The sequence below is a fragment of the Mesoplodon mirus genome (genome assembly GCF_964341445.2).
Source record: "Mesoplodon mirus genome assembly, chromosome: 9".
NCBI classification, from domain to species: Eukaryota; Metazoa; Chordata; class Mammalia; order Artiodactyla; family Ziphiidae; genus Mesoplodon; species Mesoplodon mirus.
In genome coordinates this window covers 33,410,022-33,432,442 of record NC_138985.1, presented here as the reverse complement: position 1 = coordinate 33,432,442, position 22,421 = coordinate 33,410,022, and positions in this window count along the sequence as shown.

The window sequence follows — 22,421 nt, the reverse complement described above, 5'->3', positions numbered from 1 at the left end:
AGGCTTTATGTTCCATATTAAGTTTATGTCACTGCTAACTTCAGTCCTTTGTTTCAGTTTTTGCCTTAAAATCAGGTATTTGTAGCTTTACTTGAACCTATGCAATAAGTTTTGTGTCCATATGAAATGAGTCTTTAAGGAAAGGTATAATAATAATATATTTTTGTGTCCTTGAGTATTGGAAATAATAACTGATAACTCAATCCTGCCCATCAAAACCACCATTTTTCCCCCTATTTCAGTAAACTCCTTGTTTTTGTTTTGTTTATCAGTCAAAACTGAGATAGTTTGCTTTCTAGTATATCCTTGTAACCTTCAATTCTTATTGTTAATATTTATGGAATATGTAATTCAGACATTTTCTAAAAAATATTGTTTTCTATAAGCATGTGTGTCAAAGAAAAACGAAAATGCTTTTGACACAAATAAACTAAAAATATTTAAAGACTATAAACAAAGTACAAGGAAACACCTATAGGTTCAGGCTACACAAATGAGGAAACAGGGCTACAGGATCACAGACTGGCTTTCCTGTTTTCCTTCTTCTCTGTAGGATGGATAGAAGCTGACGGCCAGAAGCTCATACAGTGAGGGTTCTGTCCCTTTCTCAAGATATTTTTCTTCCTGCCTCCACTTCTGTTTCTGTATGTTTTGTTATGTTTTGTTTTTTCAATGTGCAAGATAAACCAATTGATTTTATTTAATTTTAATTTAATTTAATTTTGTATTGAAGGATACTTGATTTACAATATTACATTAGTTTCAAGCATACAACATAGTGATTCAGTATTTTTATAGATTATACTCCATTTAAGTGATAACATACTGTATTCATCTTTCTCGGTCTGACTTGTTTCAATAAGTATAATACCCCCTAGGTCCACTCACATTATTGCAAATGGCAGAATTTCATTTCAGTAATATTCCATTGTATATATATGTATAACCAAATCACTTTATCCATTCATCTGTTGATGGGCACTTAGGTTGCTTCCATATCTTGGCTACTGTAAATAATGCTGCATTACTTGAACACTGGGGTGAGTGTAACTTTTAAAATTAGTGTTTTTATTTTCTTTGGACATATTCCAAGCAGTGGAATGGCTGGATCATATGGAAGTTATATTTTTAGTTTTTTGAGGAAACTACATACTGTTTTCTAGAGTGGCTGCACCAATTTACATTCCCACCAACAGTGTAGGAGAGTTCCCTTTTCTCCACATCCTCTCCCATATTTGTTATTTGTAGACATTTAGTAGTCATTCTGACAGATGTGAGATGATAACTCATTGTAGTTTTGATTTGCATTTCCCTAGTAATTAGCCATGTTGAACTTTTTCTTGTGCCCATTTGCCATTTGTATGTCTTCTTTGGAATGATGTCTATTCAGTTCTTCTACCCAGCTTTATTTGGGTTCATTGTTTTCTTGATATTGAGTTGTATGAGCTGTTTATAAACTTTAGATATGAATCCCTTACTGGTAATATCTTGCAAAGCTTCTCTCACATTCAGTAGATTTTGTTTTCATTTTGTTGATGGCTTCCTTTGCTGTGCAAAATCTTTTAAGTGTAATTAGGTCTCATTTGTTAATTTTTGCTTTTATTTTTTTGCCTTAAGAGACTTATCCAAAAGAATATTCCTATGATTTATGTCAAGGAGTGTTCTGCCTATGTTCTCTTCTAGGAGAACATATGGTTCTCAGGTCTTTATGGTTTCAGGTCTTACATTTAGGTCTTTAATCCATTTGAGTTTATTTTGGCATATGGTGTGAAAAAATGCTCTAATCTCTCTCTTTTATATGTAGCTGTCCAGTTTTCCTAGCACCTTGTTGAAGAGACTGCCTTTTCCTCATTATATAGCTTTCCTCCTTTATTATACATTAATTGACCATAAATGTGTGGGTTTTTTTCTGGGCTTTCTATTCTGTTCCATTGATTTTTGTGTCTGTTTTTATGTGGGTACCATACTGTTGATTATTGTAGCTTTGTAGTATAGTCTGAAGTCAGGGAGTGTGATACCTCCAGCTTTGTTTTTTCTTCTCAAGATTCCTTTAGCAATTCAGATTCTTTTGTAGTTCCACATAAATTTTAGGGTATGTCTTTTAGTTCTGTGTAAAATATCATGGATATTTGATAGGTATTGCATTAAATCTGTAGATCGCTTTGGGTGAGTGTGGACATTTTAAAAATATTAATCCTCCCAATCCAAGAACACAGAATATTTTCCATTTCATTTAATTTTCAAATTCCTTCATCAATGTTTTATAGTTTTTAGACTATAGGTCTCTCGCCTCCTTGGTTAAGTTTATACCTCCTAGGTATTTTATTCTTTTTGATGTCATATTAATTGGGATTGTTCACTTACTTTCTCTTTCTGATAGTTTATTAGTAATGTATAGAAAAGCAACTGATTTATGCATATAATTCTTGTATCCTGCAACTTTACTGAATTCATTTATTACTTCTAATTTTGTTGTTGTTGTTGTTGTTAGATCCACCAGCCTTCCAACCAGCCAAGGGAGATCATCTTCCCTCTGTAGGACCCGAGGTTAGGGCACCCAGTGTGTGCCTCTAAACACTCACATCCCAGGGAAGATCTCTGCCCATGTAATCTCCTTTATCCTCTGAGTCCCCTCCCAGGGCCACAGGTTCTGACCTGATCTCTTCTCTTCCCTTCCTAACCAATTCCCAATAATCTTTCTTACAGCCTTGGTTGTACAGGAGTCTTTCTGCTACTCTCCAGTTAGTTTTCAGTGAGAATTGTTCCACATGTGCATGTAATTTTGATATGTTCATGGGGGGGAGGTGAGTCCTGCACCCTCCCACTTCACCTTCTTTATTTGAGTCTGCTGCTTCCACTTTTGTACCATAACCCTTTGATCTGCAAATTTTTGCCACATGCCTGTGTACCAATCAGGGGCATCTAAATGACACTAAATATCATTTTCAGAACATTTATATCATGACTGGGTGAATGAAGTGCCTTTGCATAGTGTGGTCCATTCCATCAATTCTACACAGTCATCTGAGAAACGAACATACAATGCTTTGTTCACAAGTACTGGGATTTTTGCATCCCTGTTAATAGCCCTTACTCATTTGCTTTGTTTACACCTTTTTAATGAGGAAAACAATAAATAGAGACAGTACTTGCTAGTAAGAAAATCGCATCTTCTTCTTTTTGTCATGCTCTTAATATACTTCGTACTAAAATCTCCCTTTCTTATTTAAGGCTAGTGAACATCTCTTAATCTGGTTAGCTGTCTCTAGAAGGCATTCAGCTATAGTTTCACCTGTGCCATGTACCATCCCAGCTGGCTCCAGAAAGCCATTCAACACTGTAAATGTGGGAGAAAATCGTGGCTTTAGGGGAGAATCCTAGACTGCCTTCCACTTTATTTAAATTTATATATCTCAGGCTATGCTTGAAAAAAGAGGAAGAACTTCACCATCAGCACTAGAAATTGTAAAAGGTCATGCCGAAGCTCTTAGTCAAACTTTGATGAAAGCAGTGCAAATGGTGCTAGCTGTGAAAATGGCATACAGGAAGCACTGAAACTCACCTCTCCAAGAAAACAAAGAATTAGTAGCCGGAATATACACATGCCTCTTATAAATCAGAGAAATACAAATGAAGATCACAATTAGATATGCAGTTCTACAGTGATAATATTGCCAAAATTAAAGATGTTTTACAGTCTAAGTGTTGACATATATGTGGAATAAGTATGCCCTTATATACTTCTGATAGGAGTAAAAAGTGATAAATTACTTCAGAAATATTTTGACATCATTGTATAAAGCCAACCTTTTGAAATTCCAAGATCTCACACTTTACTCTTAGGTTTAAAAGTCTGTACATGTGTGATCATCACTTTTTATAAGCAAAATCGGGAAAGAATTAAAATTTTTATTCACACACCATAATGGTATACTAATAGCAGCATATTGAAAGAGCAATATAATTGATAAATCTTTTCTCATCTGATCAAAAAATTAGAAAGCACTAATGGGAAATAACAATAGAGAAAAATATGTGATCCCTACAGATCCTTGGGACATTAAAAAATCATTCACAGGGAGGAGTCCCAGTTTTACCTTCAACATTTAAAGAGCTTGGAAGTCATCAGTCAGATCCATACAACAAGAGAAAAGAAAACTGAACAAACTGAAAAGTTAACATCTTCTCCTAGACCCATCAGAGAATTGAGGTCACAGGGCAAAATGCCACCCTTCACTCTGCTGTGATCATCTTGCCTCAGTGAGAAACTGTTAGTGTTGTAAACATGTGGGAGCACTAAAATTATAAATTTTATGAACTTCTGGAGGGTGGGTGAAGACTAGGTTGAGAATGAGAAGCTCCTAGGTATTTAGACATCATGGGAAGTTCCCACACTTTCATGGGTTTTACTTCCAGTTTCTCATTGATGAAAAAATATTCTCATGTTTTGCACAGGGGAGGGCAAGAGTAACTATTTTGAAATATTCCTAGAAAACTGGCACATTAAAGTCAAGAATAAAACACAGTCAGAAGACACAAAACAGGCATCAGGACCAGAATCAGATAAGACTTAGATTTTGGAATTATCCAATAGGGAATTTGATATTATTACGATTAGTATGTTAAGGACCCTAATGGGAAAAGTAGACAATGTGGATAAACAGATGAATAATGTAAGCAGAGATGGAAATAAAGAACATTGTAATAGGAAAGAAGAATGACTTCGATGATCTCACCAGTGTACTGGACATGACCCTCTTTCACCACTGCTGTCCATCATCATACAAAAAGTCAGTCAGTGAATAAGACAATATAATAAATAAAAGGTATACAGATATGAAAGTCATAATTAAAACTATCTTTATTTGCAGATGACTTGACTGTAATCCAAAATGATCACCAATAACAACAGCAGTGTCCTGGAGCAAATAAGTGAGGAGAGAAAGGTTGCAAGATATAAGGTTCATATTCAAAGGACACTTGCTAATCTTGTAGCAAGGCAAAAACAGAATTTAATTTAAAAAATGCAATTTCAATAGCACCAAATTATAGGAAAAATTAGTTATCAAGCTATGAAAAGATGTGGAGGAAACAAATGCATACTTCTGAGTGAAGGATGACAATCTGAAAAGGCTGCATGCTGAATGAGTCAAGTTATATGACATTCTGGAAAAGGTAAAATTACAGCATCGGTAAGAAGTCCTTGATCACCAGGGATTTGAGGAGGAAATTTGAAAGTGAGAAGTACAGGGTATTTTTTTAAGGTAGTGAAGCTATTCAGTGTTACATGGTAATCATGATACATGACATTATTCATTTGTCAAAAAAACCGCTGAACTTCACAGCACAAAGCTTGAAACTTGATGTATGTAAATTAAAAAAAAAGTCATTGAGGAGTTTGGGGCATCCCAGGAAGAAAGGAAGACTGACAACAAAATTTCTCTGTTTTACAAGTATATGAAACAACTTCAGTGAAGCATGTAGGAGGAAAAGTAGCTGATCTAAGTAACTTTGGAAATGATTGAAACACAAAACTAAAGGCAAAATTGAACTGGGTATAAGCACTGCACTCTAGTTGGGAAAGTTTTTCCTACAGGGGTATGGGCTTATCCCAATAAATATGTTTACTGGAATTTCATAGTTATGTAGTTGGTCGGTGGATGATGGGAGACAGGGTTCTCAGTGTCGGAGTGGCAGTTTACAGAAAAGCAAAGGGAAAAGCTAGAATGTCCCGTGTGGAAGCTAGAATAGTCTCCAGAATTGGAGACTTCAGCATAAACCTATATTTAATATAAAATGGATACATATGGTAACATATAGAAATATTTATAGAAATGTGTTATATATGTGGGTTTGTATACAGACATATATTTATTTTCCTTCCAAGCAGAGAGGACCTAAAAGAAATGACATCTCAGTAATGAGCAATATTAGTGCCCAGTTCATTGTTTTAAATACCCTTCTCCAATAAGATGAACCAGGGTTCCTTGAAGAGATGGTTGCTTTTAGGACTGTGGTATGAATTATACAAGATGAGCCTGGAGCATCTCATAGCACCAGAAAGTAAGAGAGTGCTCAAACAAACCATCAGATAAACCTACATTGATGTGAATGTATGCAAGGGACACAAAAGCAAACTGAAGGTCCAAACAAGTTGAGCAACAAAATAAATGAGATATTATTGGATTTAAATCTAAAATTTAAAATAAATATACATGGGCTCATACAAGTTTTGATAAATGGTTTTATAAATTAATAAATAAGAGAGAAGATGAATCTCCTGTGCAGAAATATTCTAAATGAATTAGGTAGATACTCCACTCTAAGAGACACAGTGCACAATATTTTATTCCTTAAATGTCAGCTTTGAATAGGACTTCCTTCCAAAAAGTGTAGAATGGAAAAAGGTGGAAAAAGTGTAAATTTACAGAGAAGAAACCTTACAACTGCTCCCTCAGCTGGGTGAGTCAGGTCAACATCAATGGTCACAAATCATGTTGATAGTATGGCCCTTGATATGATGTGATGAAAAGGGCACTTTACCTCTGTAATCTTTCTAACCCAAACCTATAGCCCCAGTGTAATCATAAGAAAAGCACCAGAAAAACTATAATTGAGAGGTTTCCTAAAATACACCTGACTGGTACTCCTCAAAAATTTTGAGGTCTTCAAAAACATAGAAAGTCTGAGAAACTGTCACATCTAAGAGGAGCCTAAATAGGCATGACAATTAAATGTCATAAGGTATCCTGAATTAGTTCCTAGGACAGGAAAATGACATTAGGTACAAACTTAAGAAAGCTAAATAAACTGTGGACTTTGTGTATCAATATTGGTTCATTAACCATAACAAAGGAACCATATTTATACAACTTGTTAATAATAGTGAAAATTGTGTGCAAGGGCTATATGGGAACTCTGCATTATCTTCATTTTTTTGTGCAAATGTAAAAGGGTTCTACAAAATAAAGTCTCTAAACAAATAAATAAATCAATAAATAAAATAATTATTTCACTGAGTGTTAAGTTAAAAAGAAAAAGTAATGTGAAGGAGTAAAAAGACTATGATACCTAAATTACAAGGAGAGTTTTGGGGTAAAGATGGAGAGGAACTCTTGCAGAGGAGAAATATCATGTCCTGAGATGCATGTGAGACCCTGGGACAGACTGCCAAGTGAGGGTCCTTGGCTTCATATAGGAAAGAACTCAAGAGCGAGCCATAGTAAAGGGAAAGCCAAATTATCCACCACATAATTTGGTCAAGATTTTCACTTACGATTTTAGATGTTATCCTTTCCAAGGTAGTCTCCCAACAATGTCTTAGTCCAAAAAGTTGTCACAAATAAACCACACAGATGTCCCCAGCAGTATTAACAATGAGTGGGAGTTGGCCTAGGTATAAGTTGGGAATAAAGGGTCAGCACTTGTAAGAGGCAGAGGGAGGGGAGTTAAAGCAAAAAGAAAACCTTGGTGGTCACACAGGTCTTCTGGGTTTAACAGAAGCAAAAAAGAAAGAAAGAAGGCAGGAATGAACAAGAATGCAAGAATGTAGGAGAAAAACCTCAGAGTCAAGAAGAGTATAGAGATTAACAATTCTGTCCTGGACCTGCCATTGGATGTGCATAAGTATACTGGGTTGAACTGCTGATCAAAAATGAGCAGTCATTGGCAGAGTGTCCTCCCCCATATACCTGTCTCATGGTGTCCCATAGGCCTCTTTTGGACCAAGACCTAACTCTCAACATTTTCTTACCTTATCACTGTCACTTTATGGTCGCCAGCTGAAACTGTGAACCTCAGATTGGGACTCAAACTCATGTGTCGGGACTCGAACCTGGCCAAAACCCTGATTGGGCCTTGAACCCATGCAGCTGGGACTTGAACCCAGTGAAAACCTAGATTGGGACTTGAACACATGGTCTTTTTTTTTTTTTTTTTTTTGTGGTACACGGGCCTCTCACTGTTGTGGCCTCTCCCATTGTGCAGCACAGGCTCCGGACGTGCAGGCTCAGCAGTCATGGCTCACGGGCCCAGCCGCTCCACGGCATGTGGGATCCTCCCAGACCTGGGCACTAACCCGTGTCCCCTGCATCGGCAGGCGGACTCTCAATCACTGCGCCACCAGGGAAGCCCAAACACATGGTCTTTTAATTAGAATCACTCACCTGGTGTCTGGACATACTGAGGCTCAGGTTCTTTGTGTCTCAGCACAGAAGGAATTCAGCGAAAGGCAAAGTGATAGGCAAGAAATAGATTTATTAATATAGGACACTTCTGAGAGATGCAAGTGGGCAGGTGAGGAGGCTCTGCACCAAAGATTAAGTGAAATACAATTTTATAATCAAAGGAAAGTGGGGGAGGGGAAAAGACTGCTTTCTTCAAGTAAAACTTAGGCTTACATCACTAGCTCCTCCTTCATGTCAGGCAGGAGAGTGTCTGACCTTATGAGGTCAAACTAGGAGTGTCATAGCATTTATTCAAATCAGTAGAAGGGTGGTAACATTTTTCTTTCACCTAATGACCTGAGGTATATAGCCTACTTTTATTTATGGCTTTATATTTAAGCAAGCCTGCTTCATTCCACAATGTTCCAATAGTTTTCTTGAACAATCATTAACTTACAGTAGTCACCCAAAGTTTCCTAGGTTTCCCTCTCTATCTATAATCCCCTACTGGGACTTCTACAACTACCTGTATAACTATCCTATTCTATCCCTATCAACACCACCTTAAATGTTTAAATTTTAGTACACTAAATTTGTTTCATGTGATGTTTCCATATTTTTTTGTTTTTTATTTACTTATCCATTTTTTTTTCTTATTTACAATTTCCATTACATTTTTCCACTTTAATGTTGTTTTCTTCCTTTTTTTCCCAATTTTGTCTTGTTTTTAATACATATAAATGTTAACAAATTTTGAATAGCAAAAGTATACTGTATTTGTTGTTTTATTGTTTAAAAAATTGACTTTTTGAGCTGGGGGAAGATGGCGGAAGAGTAGGATGCCGAGATCACCTTCCTCCCCACAGATACATCAGAAACTCAACTACACGTGGAACAACACCTACAGAACACCTACTGAACGCTGACAGAAGACCTCAGACCCCCTAAAAGGCAAGAAACTCCCCACGTACCTGGGTAGGGCAAAAGAAACAAGAATAAACAGAGACAAAAGGATAGGGATGGGACCTGCACCAGTGGGAGGGAGCCGTGAAGGAGAAAAGGTTTCCACACACTAGAAGCCTCTTCGCAGGTGGAGACTGCAGGTGGTGGAGGGGAAAGCTTCCGGGTGGCGGAGGGGGAAAGCTTCCAGGTGGCAGAGGGGGAAAGCTTCCGGGTGGTGGAGGGGGAAGCTTCCGGGTGGCGGGGGAGAAAGCTTCCGGGTGGCGGAAGAGGAAAGCCTTGGAGTAGCGGGGGAGAGCACAGCCACAGGGGTGTGGAGGGCAAAGCGGAGAGATTCCCGCACAGAGGATCGGTGCTGACCGGCACTCACCAGCCCAAGAGGCTTCTCTGCTCGCCGACCGGCACTCACCAGCCCAAGAGGCTTGTCTGCTCACCTCTGGGGCGGGCAGGGCTGGGAGCTGAGGCTCGGGTGTCGGGTTTCAGTCGGAGCGCAGGGAGAAGACTGGGGTTGGCAGCGGGAAGAGAGCCTGAAGGGGTTAGTGCACCACGGCTAGCCGGGAGGGAGTCCGGGAAAATGTCTGGAGCTGCCGAAGAGGCAAGAGACTTTTTCTTCCCTCTTTGTTTCCTGGTGCGCGAAGAGAGGGGATTAAGAGTGCTGCTTAAAGGAGCTCCAGTGTCGGGCGCGAGCCTCAGCTAAAAGCACAGACCCCAGAGACAGGCATGAGACACTAAGGCTGCTGCTGCTGCCACCAAGAAGCCTGTGTGAGAGCACAGGTCACTATCCACACCCCAATTCCGGGGAGCCTGTGCAACCTGCCACTGCCAGCGTCCCAGTAGGTATTCAGGGACAACTTCCCCAGGAGAACGCATGGTGCGTCTCAGGCTGGTGCAATGTCACGCTGGCCTCTGCTGCCTCAGGCTCGACCTGCACTCCGTGCCCCTCCCTCCCCCACCCCCCGGCCTGAGTGAGCCAGAGTCCCCGAAGCAGCTGCTCCTTTAACTCCGTCCTTTCTGAGCGAAGAACAGACGCCCTCCGGCGACCTACACGCAGAGGCGGGGCCAAATCCAAAGCTGAGACCCAGGAGCTGTGAGAACAAAGAAGAGAAAGGGAAATCTCTCCCAGCAGCCTCAGAAGCAGTGGATTAAAGCTCCACAATCAACTTGATGTACCCTGCATCTGCGGAATACATGAATAGACAACAAATCATCCCAAATTGAGGAGGTGGACTTTGAGAGCAAGATTTATGATTTTTTCCCATTTTCCTCTTTTTTGTGAGTGTGTGTGTATGCTTCTGTGTGAGATTTTGTCTGTATAGCTTTGCTTCCACTGTTTGTCCTAGGGTTCTATCCGTTCGTTTGTTTGATTTGTTTGTTTGTTTGGGGGTTTTTTTGTTCGTTTTTCTTTAAATTTTTTTTTTTTTTTTTTTTTGTGGTACACGGGCCTCTCACTGTTGTGGCCTCTCCCCATTGCGGAGCACAGGCTCCGGACACGCAGGCTCAACGGCCATGGCTCATGGGCCCAGCTGCTCCGTGGCATGTGGGATCTTCCCGTACCGGGGCACGAACCCGTGTCCCCTGCATCAGCAGGCGGACTCTCAACCACTGCGCCACCAGGGAAGCCCTAAATTTTTTTCTTAATAATTATTTTTTATTTTAATAACTTTATCTTATTTTATCTTACTTTATTTTATTTTACTTTATCTTCTTTCTTTCTTTCTTTCCCTCCTTCCCTCCTTTAGACAACGAATCATCCCAAATTGAGGAGGTGGACTTTGAGAGCAAGATTTATGATTTTTACCCCTTTTCCTCTTTTTGTGAGTGTGTATGTATATGCTTCTGTGTGAGATTTTGTCTGCATAGCTTTGTTTCCACCATTTGTCCTAGGGTTCTCTCCATCCATTTTTTTTCTTAATAATTACTTTTTTTATTTTAATAACTTTATTTTATTCTACCTTACTTTATTTTATTTTATCTTCTTTCTTTCTTTTTTCCGTCCTTCCCTCCTTCCTTCCTTCCTCCCTCCCTCCCCCCTCCCTTCTTTCTTTCTTTCTTTCTTTCTTTCTTTCTTTCTTTCTTCTCTTTCTACTTCTACTAAATCTTTCTTTCTACTTTTTCTCCCTTTTATTCTGAGCTGTGTGGATGAAAGGCTCTTGGTGCTGCAGCCAGGAATCAGTGCTGTGCCTCTGGGGTGGGAGAGCAAACTTCAGGACACTGGTCCACAAGAGAACCCCCAGCTCCACGTAATATGAAATGGCGAAAATCTCCCAGAGATCTCCATCTCAAAACCAACACCTAGCTTCACTCAACGACCAGCAAGCTATGGTGCTGGACACCCTATGCCAAACAACTAGCAAGACAGGAACATAACCCCATCCATTAGCAGAGAGGCTGCCTAAAATCATAATAAGTCCACAGACACCCCAAATCACACCACCAGACGTGAAACTGCCCACCAGAAATACAAGATTGAGCCTCATCCACCAGAACACAGGCACTAGTCCCCTCCACCAGGAAGCGTACACAACCCACTGAACCAACCTTAGCCACTGGGGGCAGACACAAAAAACAACGGGAACTACAAACGTGCAGCCTGCAAAAAGGAGACCCCAAACACAATAAGATAAGCAAAATGAGAAGGCAGAAAAACACACAGCAGATGAAGGAGCAAGATAAAAACCCACCAGACCTAACAAATGAAGAGGAAATAGGCAGTCTACCTGAAAAATAATTCAGAATAATGACAGTAAAGATGATCCAAAATCTTGGAAGTAGAATAAACAAAATGCAAGAAATATTTAACAAGGACCTAGAAGAACTAAAGATGAAACAAGCAATGATGAACAACACAATAAATGCAATGAAAAATACTCTAGATGGGATCAATAGCAGAATAACTGAGGCAGAAGAACGGATAAGTGACCTGGAAGATAAAATAGTGGAAATAACTACTGCAGAGTAGAATAAAGAAAAAAGAATGAAAGGAACTGAGGACAGTCTCAGAGACCTCTTGGACAGCATTAAATTCACCAACATTCGAATTATAGGGGTTCCAGAAGAAGAAGAGAAAAAGAAATGGACTGAGAAAATATTTGAAGAGAATATAGTTGAAAACTTCCCTAATATGGGAAAGAAAATAGTTAATCAAGTCCAGGAAGCACAGAGAGTCCCATACAGAATAAATCCAAGGAGAAATATGCCAAGACACATATTAATCAAACTGTCCAAAATTAAATACAAAGAAAACATATTAAATGCAGTAAGGGAAAAACAACAAATAACACACAAGGTAATCCCCATAAGGTTAACAGCCGAACTTTCAGCAGGAACTCCGCAAGCCAGAAGGGACTGGCAGGACATATTTAAAGTGATGAAGGAGAAAAAACCTTCAAAGTCTCGGAAGGAAAACCATGGCTTTTCTTAGAAGGAAAAAAATCTAGATTAATAGATTCAGGGGGAGATCCACAGTTAAGCTCCATCTTGTCTCAAAACAAAAGTTCATAAGAGTAAATGTTCATGGGAAGTAAAGTAGATTAAGAAACATTCTTCTTGATTTCACAGTTGGTTCCTATCTTCTTATACTTACCTTAAAAATATTTTAAAATATTTAAGATATATTTATATTAATATATTTGATAGTGCATGCCTTAATATATTTATTGAAATATTTCAAGAAAAAATTTTAATAAATTAGTAACCACTTGCTTTTCAGAACTTCCAAATGACAGTTATTTTTCACCCATGAATAACCTGGATATAGAAGTGGATTTGAGTGTGGTTTTTATTAGCATATTACTTCCTTCAACAGTACCTTTATAATTCAAACTATATTTTCTCCTCTATTAATTATATATTATGAGACCATAAATACAGAGTTTATTTCTTTAGAAAAATTAATCTAATATGAAGTGCCTCCTGCCACTAAATCTGGTGAGAAATGTTGCACATGGAGCTTAAAGGAACTGAGAGGGAGTGAGAAAACATGGTAGACACAGGTTTGTGGCACTGCACAATTTTTAATCTGCTGATATATCATTGGATTGCAAAAATGGAAAACTGTAAAAACTGAAAGTGTTTTACCTGTTATAGTGCTGCCAATTCTGTACTTCAATCTGGATATATCCGTGAATATGGAGGATTGAAGATTTGCACAACTGGAAAACGTGGACCCTCAGGAAGCAGAAACTCATTTTGAAATCATAAACCTTCATTTTCCTTAGAGTGGTGAGGGTCTGCCTTGCCATACACCACTGTCAGGTAGTTTCCAAGTCAGATAAGTAAGAAGACTTCTAACAGCTGCTCCAATCATTCCCTGGAATGTGCCTCAGTGACCCCAGAGCTGAGTGATGGTAAATAGCTAGAGCCAGGAAAGAACAAAAGAGCTGAGCACATTTTGTCATGAAAGGCAAACTCATCCAAGGAAAACTCTTGCTGGTGGTGACATTCCTTTCTATGCAGGGCAGGTGTGCCTGATTTCTGAAAAGGGATTAGTGCTTGAAATTTTCTTTGAGCAGAATGTTTGAAATCATGCAAGTTGGAGTGGCAAGTAAGGCAAAACCATTCCCCACATGTAGAAAAATCAGCAGAAGCTTTCAGACATATAACCACACAGCTGGGATTCTTTTTAATCAGTGTGTCAAGCTATTACTCAGGACACTGAAGATGTGGTTTTGCTTCCTGCTATGTTTCTCTGAAAAGCAGTTGAAAAGAATTGACTGGCTTCATTCAAAATATGGAGAGAAACATGAAAACTGGTACATACTATTCAATCAGGAATTTCTCTACTTTTGTTAAAACTTCAGACTTTATCATTAGCTAAATTACAGTTAAAACACTGCCACTTAAGTAAATCACTGAGGTTGTTAAGGCCCTTATGTGACACGTAGACATTGGAGACATTGCAAAATAGCATGGTGAACAGAATACAGTGTTTTGGGTCACAGAAGTTCGATAGTAGAACTTGTTGCACGACTTTCTAGGTAAAAGAAATGAATTTCACCAACTTTAAATGGACATAATAAGAATACAGACCAAAGAGCATAGATATATTATAATGAGTGAGAAAAAAATTTGTGAATATTGCTTTTCTGAATATTGAGAAAATGTAATTTCTCACACTCATTAGGATGATTTCTAAAATAAATGTCAGTAAGAATGTGGAAAATTTGGAAGCTTGTGCTCTGTTGATGGGAATGTAAATTGGTACAGTTTCTGTGGAAAACAGTATGGATATTCCTTAAAATATTAAAAATAGAACTACCATATGATTTAGCAATCCCACTTATTTCTGAGTATATTGCCCAAAATAATTGATACAAGGGTCTTATAAAGGCATTTTTACACACCTATTTTCATAGTAGCATTTTCAGTGTAGCTAAAATGCAGAAGCAACCCAGGTGTCCAATGATGAACAAATGGATGAGCAAAATGTGACATCTACATACAATGGAATATGATTCAGCCTTAAAAAGGTAGGTAATTTTGCCATATGCTACAACATGGTTGAACTTTGAGGACATTATGCTAAGTGAAATAAGCCAGAGACAAAAAGACAAATATTGCACGATTCCACTTAAATTAGTGGCAAATATATAAAGACAAAAATAGACTGAAGAGCCAAAATAGAATGATGGTTGTCAGGCACTGGAAGGATGGGTTCATGGGGAGTTATTGTTTAATGAGTATAGAGTTTCAGTTTGGGAAGATAAACAGTATTGAAGATGGATGGTGATGGTGGTTACAAAACAATAGGTGTGTACTTAGTACCACTGAGGGCTACACTTGAAATGGTTAAGATGTAAATTTTAAGTTATGTGTATTTTACCACAATAAAAATTGGAAAATTTTGTAATATTTTATTAACATCACAGTTATTATCGTGGGTCATTCTGAAGAAAGTCATGGAGTTTATTGCTGAAAATCGGAACCAAAACATTGTTGTTAGAAAGTATTAAGAAAAGTCACAGGCTTTGAGGCATATGCCAGCAGCATTCAAAAAACCAAAGATAAGTGGATGGAGAATTAATTGATGACTGTGGTCCCAACTATAGTAGCTGGGACAAGATCAAAGTCAGGGAAAAAGAAACATGGTGGACATTTTTTTTTTTATCCGTACAAAAGATAAACTAAAAGATTGAACCTATGAATAAGGAATTCCTAGTATGTTTATTTTAGAGATAGTTGCACACTCTCTACTAAGTAAATTTAATTTTCTTTTAATCTATTGTGCAGAATAGTATAACATATACATGGTAAAAAGTTAAATAGATATACAGTGAAATAGAGGGAAAAGTATGATTTCCTTTTCATTTCTTCCAAAAAAAAACTGTTATAGCTAAATGGATTTTAAAATATAGTTATTAATTTATTTTTTTGAGTTAGTCATAGCCTGTTAAAAATATTTGAAAAGAATCTCCTTCATAAATAACATAATGTATAAAGCATATAAAAGAACCATGATAGCCCTGTATGAAAAACAAAACAATAACAACAAATATTCAAACAAAAATACTATGAAACTCTACTAAAATATAGTAAATAACTAATAAATAGAGATGAATAGAAAGTAATGCCACATACTTTAATTGAAATGATAATTAAAACTATAAGATGTAAATATGTAAATGCTATATTCTATTGAATAAAATAGAAACAAGACCCATGGCTGCCCACATTCTACTCAGAGAGATTACATAATTGTGTGGATCACTGGGAATCACCTGAGGGTGCATCTGCCACACCTGGAAGGGCATATACTATGAAAGTAAATAAAACAAACAATACAACTTGTGCATGTAGAATAATGTCAACCATAATCACATATTTATCAGACAATGTCTTGGGCTGAAATAAATCCACCACCAGATTTTAAGAAATGGTAATACATCATTTTTGACTTAAAAATTCCTTAGGGCTTCCCCGGTGGCGCAGTGGTTGAGAGTCCGCCTGCCGATGCAGGGGACACGGGTTCGTGCCCCGATCCCGGAAGATCCCACATGCCGCAGAGCGGCTGGGCCCGCGAGCCATGGCCGCGGAGCCTGTGTGTCCGGAGCCTGTGCTCCGCAACGGGAGAGGCCACAGCAGTGAGAGGCCCGCGTACAGCAAAAAAAAAAAAAAAAAAAAAAAAAAAAAAAAAAATTCCTTAAAACAGAAAGGAGCACATTCTAGAAGTAGTGAGGTGAGTTTTTGCTATAACAAACAAAGGAATAGCTCTAATTGCTATTAAATGCAACCAGAAAACTTAAATGCACCATATTTTTATTTTATCCTCATATACTTAGCACAGCCTCCAGACTTTGATTTCAGGATTCTGTATTACATAATGAGATTTTCACTTAACACATATTAAATCCAGTTTCAGAGAAAACTTAATATCAGAGGAATTTACATATGTCCAAGTTTTCCAGTGACCTGATGCCCCTTTTAAATTTAAATTCCCATAACTAAAGAAATGGACGTTTCAAATCCAAGGTGAGTTATCAGAATACTTGAAAATTTTCCTGACTACCCTTCTTCTTTGCTAAATATTTCTTTTGATATCAGCTATTATACCAGATGTGAATGTAAAACATTTTTTTTCAAAAATAGATCTTTATTGGAATGTAATTTCTTCACAATACTGTCTTAGTTTCTATTGTACAACAAAGTGAATCTGGCAAAATGTTAAATGATCTTCAGACTCTAGCAATAGATCATCCAAATAAGCAGCAGAAGTAAACCAAGAAACAAACAAGCAAAATGTTGCCATTTTATTTCGGGGGGCAGGGGTGGGGGAAAATATTCCATGGGAAGTTTCTATGAGTTCTGCCCAGGAACACACCATGTGAGGCAGTGCAGCTGCTCTCATAAATCTTGAATCAACCTTTTTAGTAATTCCAATCATTGCAGATAATATTTTTGAAAAATGCAATGAAAACTAAAATATCAAAGACATATAAAAGTCCTGTTTTTAATATTACAACAAACATAAAATTACTTTCTAAGTTTCTATAAAATTTTCTAAATGCTTACTCTGAATTTTGTTCCTTCTCTAATCATGAACTGGTTACAAAATTTGGTGGATCTAAACCACTGTGCAAACAAAATTATGAAGAGCAATGATACTGGAAAAAAATCTTCTTGATATAATTGCTAAAATTTATATAATAGAGATTTTATAGAGCTATTTATTGTAATGTTACTTAAGGTAGGTATAGAATAATGCCAAATTAAATTTTAATAGCATACATTCTGTGAAGGACTAAATGTCCAAAGAAACAACTCCTTAATGATATAGATTTAATCTAAGGATAAACTTTAGAATAGTTGAGAAAATGTTTCACTATACATTATGTCAGAAAATTGTCTACAAATATTATTTCTCCCAACATATTTTAATAATGATTGAGGAGCAGGCAAATAGTTTAAGGTTATGCTTTCTCTAAAGATCTTGCTTCAGGTAGATCAATATGTATTTTCAAACAATCACAGTAGAAAGTTCTAACATTCTTTTGAAAATCAAGCTACATCAGTAAACATATTCCTAAACAGAAAGCCACTTTACTTTAAAGAATGGAGTAAGGACTTAAGGGAAAGCATATGATTTCATTCTAAGGATACAGTATAAGGTTGTCTCTAATAATTCAAAAATAATGATTGAAGAACTGAAATTCTGCATTATTGAATTTTCAATATTGCAATTGATAACTTTTGATTAAGATTGCCCATTGCAGTCAAACGCACATACAAGAAAACTGAATTAAACCTATAGACATTGTCGCTAAGTAATTTCACTTTCTGGTGAACCCGAAGATGAATTATTTGATACATTTACTCTCAGATAACTTATAGATTTTATATAGTTTATGCACTTCGTGGAAAAATGCCAATTAAATATTGGATGACATCTGCCAAAATAAGTATTATGGTTTAAATATACTTGACATTGTGCCATTTTGCCATTCTGTTTGCAATTGATGAGTCTGTAGAGCTAATTGTCTGATGAGTCTACTTTGACAGTATGAAAATAAAACCTTATACTTAGCACTGAAGAAAACCCATATAATTTTCTACTTCACAGCAGGAAGGGGTGCTTTAAGTTCATTCAAAACTGAGTTTAAATAATTAAGGTAGGTTTAAACCATTAAAATGTGTAGATATAATAAAATAGGGTATAATGCACTGTTAAAAATATTAACTGATGTATTTTGAAACTATTAATTTTGACCCTTTTTATTAAATACAAGTTCTATATCTATATAAAAATAATTTAGGGATCATGTTGACTTATTACATCTTTCCCTGTGTCAATCTGTGTCCACAGAATTAAAGTTTGATGAATGCAATTTTTTTTTTTTTTTTTTTTTTTGGTACATGGGCCTCCCACCTCTGCGGCCTCTCCCATTGCGGAACACAGGTTCCAGATGCGCAGGCCCAGCGTCCATGGCTCATGGGCCCAGCCACTCTGCGACATGTGGGATCCTCCCAGACTGGGGCACGAATCCGTGTCCCCTGCATCAGCAGGCGGACTCTCAACCACTGCACCACCAGGGAAGCCCAATGAATGCATATTTTGATCTTACAAAATGCTAGGATTATATCCTGAAAAATGATGGGAAATATAACTATGTTCCATCAAAGAATAGCCATGCCCTGGTCCTCCTGCTCTATGTGAGCAATGGTGACCTCAAAACCCACACATGCAATCTGTGGAGTATTAGATTGGCATGAATTTTTGAGTAAAATAGTGGGTGCTCAACTGGGAGTGAAATTTGTAAGTTTTCTATTTCAAAAATGGGATAGATGCCATTTTATGTCCAGCTAGTTGTGACAATGCCCTTGGTGTACTAAGGCCACACCAATATGAAATTAAAGGACTCTCCCAGTCGGGCTTCCCTGGTGGCAGAGTGGTTAAGAATCTGCCTGCCAATGCAGGGGACATGGGTTGAGCCCTGGTCCGGGAAGATCCTACATGCCATAGAGAAACTAAGCCCATGTGCCACAACTACTGAGCCTGCGCTCTAGAGCCCGTGAGCCACAAGTACTGAGCCTGCCTGCCGCAACTACTGAAGCCCACCCACCTAGAGCCCATGCTCCACAACAAGAGAAGCCACTGCAGTGAGAGGCCCGTGCACTGCAACAAAGACCCAACACAGACAAAAATAAATAAATAAATAAATAAATAAATAAATAAATAAATAAATAAATAAATAAATAAATAAATTTATTAAAAACAAGAGAGAGAGAGAAGGACTCTGCCAGTCATAGTAGACTTTTGGATGGGAGAAAATGCTTCATGGACTCTATTTTAGAGGAGGTGGCTTTCATTTATTTGTGTGCATATTTATTTACTTGATTAAATGATTAGTGATATGCAACAGGAGAATTAAAAGCATCTGAATTTCCCTTAAATTTTAAAGTTGAGAAACAATGTTTCTCATGTCTTAATCAGCATCTGTTTTACATGCTAAATTTGCATTTGGTTAGATTCAACAATCTGGCCTTGGGAAGGAACAAGTGATATTAGGTATCACTAATGTTTCCTTAGGGATAATTACTACTATTTTTGCAAAGCTATCACCTGGGACTTTACTTAGTTAAGACTAGGTTGTCAACAAAGCAGAGATCGAGGCTCTCATTGAGAACTACACTCCCAGGGAGCAGGAGAGAGGGACAGATTGAGGCAGGAAAGGAGAGAACCCATCCTGGAACATATTATCCAGCTACTAACTGCTAAGTGAAACTGACCATTGGTTCCACAGCACATTTCCAGAGGCACCTCATTAAAGGCATCCTGAGATCTTGTATGGTGGTAGGAAAAAAGGAGAATTTATTCACCTCTCCCATCTCCCGTTGATCAAATATTTTCCCCGTGGGCTAACTCCAGTCACAAATGCATGAAAACCTAGCAGAGAGTTCCTAGCATTCACACCAAAAAATAAGCCACTGCTGGAGCTGGTCACTAGAGCAACGGCTGGAACTAGAAACTTGAAAGGAAGATAATTTCAAGTTTTCATGAGAAACCGTTCATGCAACCGTATAAGAGTTATCAAATGTCAAACTAGCAATAAAAGATAAAATACAAAGTTCCCGTTAATAAATTATTTCATTTTAAATATGTTTTTAGTTTTAGTTATGCTACGGTTTTCTGTAAGTATAGTGCCTTCTTATTAGATTATAAGGAAAAAAACTAAAATTATAATTTTCACATGTGACATTTTATAGGTTAAAGAAAGTCCAAAAGAATCTTCAAATAACCCCTGGCACTAATAAATCAGCATAGGTTGGTCAAGGGTAAAGTATTAATATACCCATATATCAGTAATAACAACTGGAATTTGAATTTTAAAGAAAATAAAAACACTTATAATAGTATAAAAAAAGGAGGAAGACTTAGTTCTTCACTAATATTAACAAATCCACCATACGAATGTTAGATGTTAATACTAGGGAAAACTGTGTGTGGGGAATATGTGAACTTATTATTTCTCCAATTGTTCCATAAACATGTTCTAAAATTAATATGTGTGTGTGTGTGTATATATATATATATAAGATAATGGTAGAAAATATATCCATTATATGAAGTGGGTCAGGATTTCCAGGTGGTAGAGCAGGAATTATTGCCAGTTTGGAGGCATTTAGCCAACGTTATGAAACTTTATAAGATGCTTGATTCCTCATCTCTAAAAGGATGTGATTATCTATAAAACCTGAATTACTGCTTCTATCTTTTTGCGGTATGCGGGTCTCTCACTGTTGTGGCCTCTCCTGTTGCAGAGCACAGGCTCTGGACGCGCAGGCATGGCGGCCATGGCTCACAGGCCTAGCCACTCCACGGCATGTGGGATCTTCCCGGACTGGGGCACGAACCTGTGTCCCCTGAATCGGCAGGTGGACTCTCAACCACTGCACCACCAGGGAAGCCCCTGCTTCTATCTTTAATGTGTGAAAATGTTCTACAGTCTCAACAAGTCCTGTTACTATTCAGTTTACTAGATAAACAATAATCTTAGTGTAGAGCTTTGAAATACTAGAATATACTTTTGAACATATGGTAAATTCTTAGTTAGTGGATGGATTGTCTGGGAGTTAAAGATTAGCAGGGGAAGGTCACGGATTAAGCAAAAAAATAATTGAAACAAAACTAAGCCTACAAAAAATAATTTCCCCCTTGACCATGTCTTCGTTCTATTTTCTATATAATACAGCACATACATATTCAATGCTGCACACATTTGTTTTTATTTTTCCCAGTTAGCCACTATCTTTTCTTCTTTTTATAAATGCCCTTCCTTGACTTCGTTTCATTCTATTTTGTGCAAGGAAATGTTAAATATTAACATTATTTGAAGTTCAAGCTGAGTTTCTTAAATCCCACTCCATTGTTTGAATTTGATTCACCATCCAGAAGTCCCACTCAAGCACTGTTCCATTCAGACAGCTTGAAAGGAAGCATTGCTCCTTCAGTTCAGATGTGAGGACAAATGAGCTTTTCCTCTTCTGTTGCCAGCTGGACACAACTGGACAGCTTGAAGTTGTCTGTCAAGTTTATTTTATGCAGAGATTTTATTTCTTAGTGTCCCCAGTTTCAGTGGGCTGTACTCTCTTGTATATAAACATTAATACAGAACAACACTTTTATAGCTGTCATGATTTACCTTCATGCCTCAGTTTGAAAGGCAAGCTGTTTGAAAACCCTACTTCCCCTAACACTCCACATTCTACCAACACCCCAGCTCACACATATTTCTTCTAGACAGTCAACTTTTGATATTATTTTTAAATTAATTTTGATTATCACAGATTTTGCTTTTATTTGGGCATTGTAATGTTAGGTGTATTGTAACAAAATATCTCTTCACTTCTGCCTTACAATGTGTGCACAGACAGGTAAATACTCACTATTGCCAGATAATGATACAAATCATTTTTCTCACTGATCTGCCTTCTGGTTCATAAAAAAGCAGCCTCAGGTGAGTGTGGGGTAAACCAGTCTCTTCCTTTGATCTTCCTCCCAGCTCTCCTGTTTGCTCCTCTGGCCTCCACTCCAATCTCCTGGATGTCATGTGGCCTATGGCCTAAAATATTAGCCTTTTAAAGCTCCACCATGGGAAGAATCATACTGTCTTGCATATGGATTAATCACAGGTATTTGGACACTTTAAAGTTCAGATCTATTGGTCAAACTTATTTCTTTTTGGTACTTATTAAACAAAAACCCATCAAACACAAATTTTGGTTCAAGTTGATGTTTACTGGTCAACTCTCTCATTAGGCATAAAAAAAAAAAAAGGTCAATGTGTATCCCTGCTCATGGAA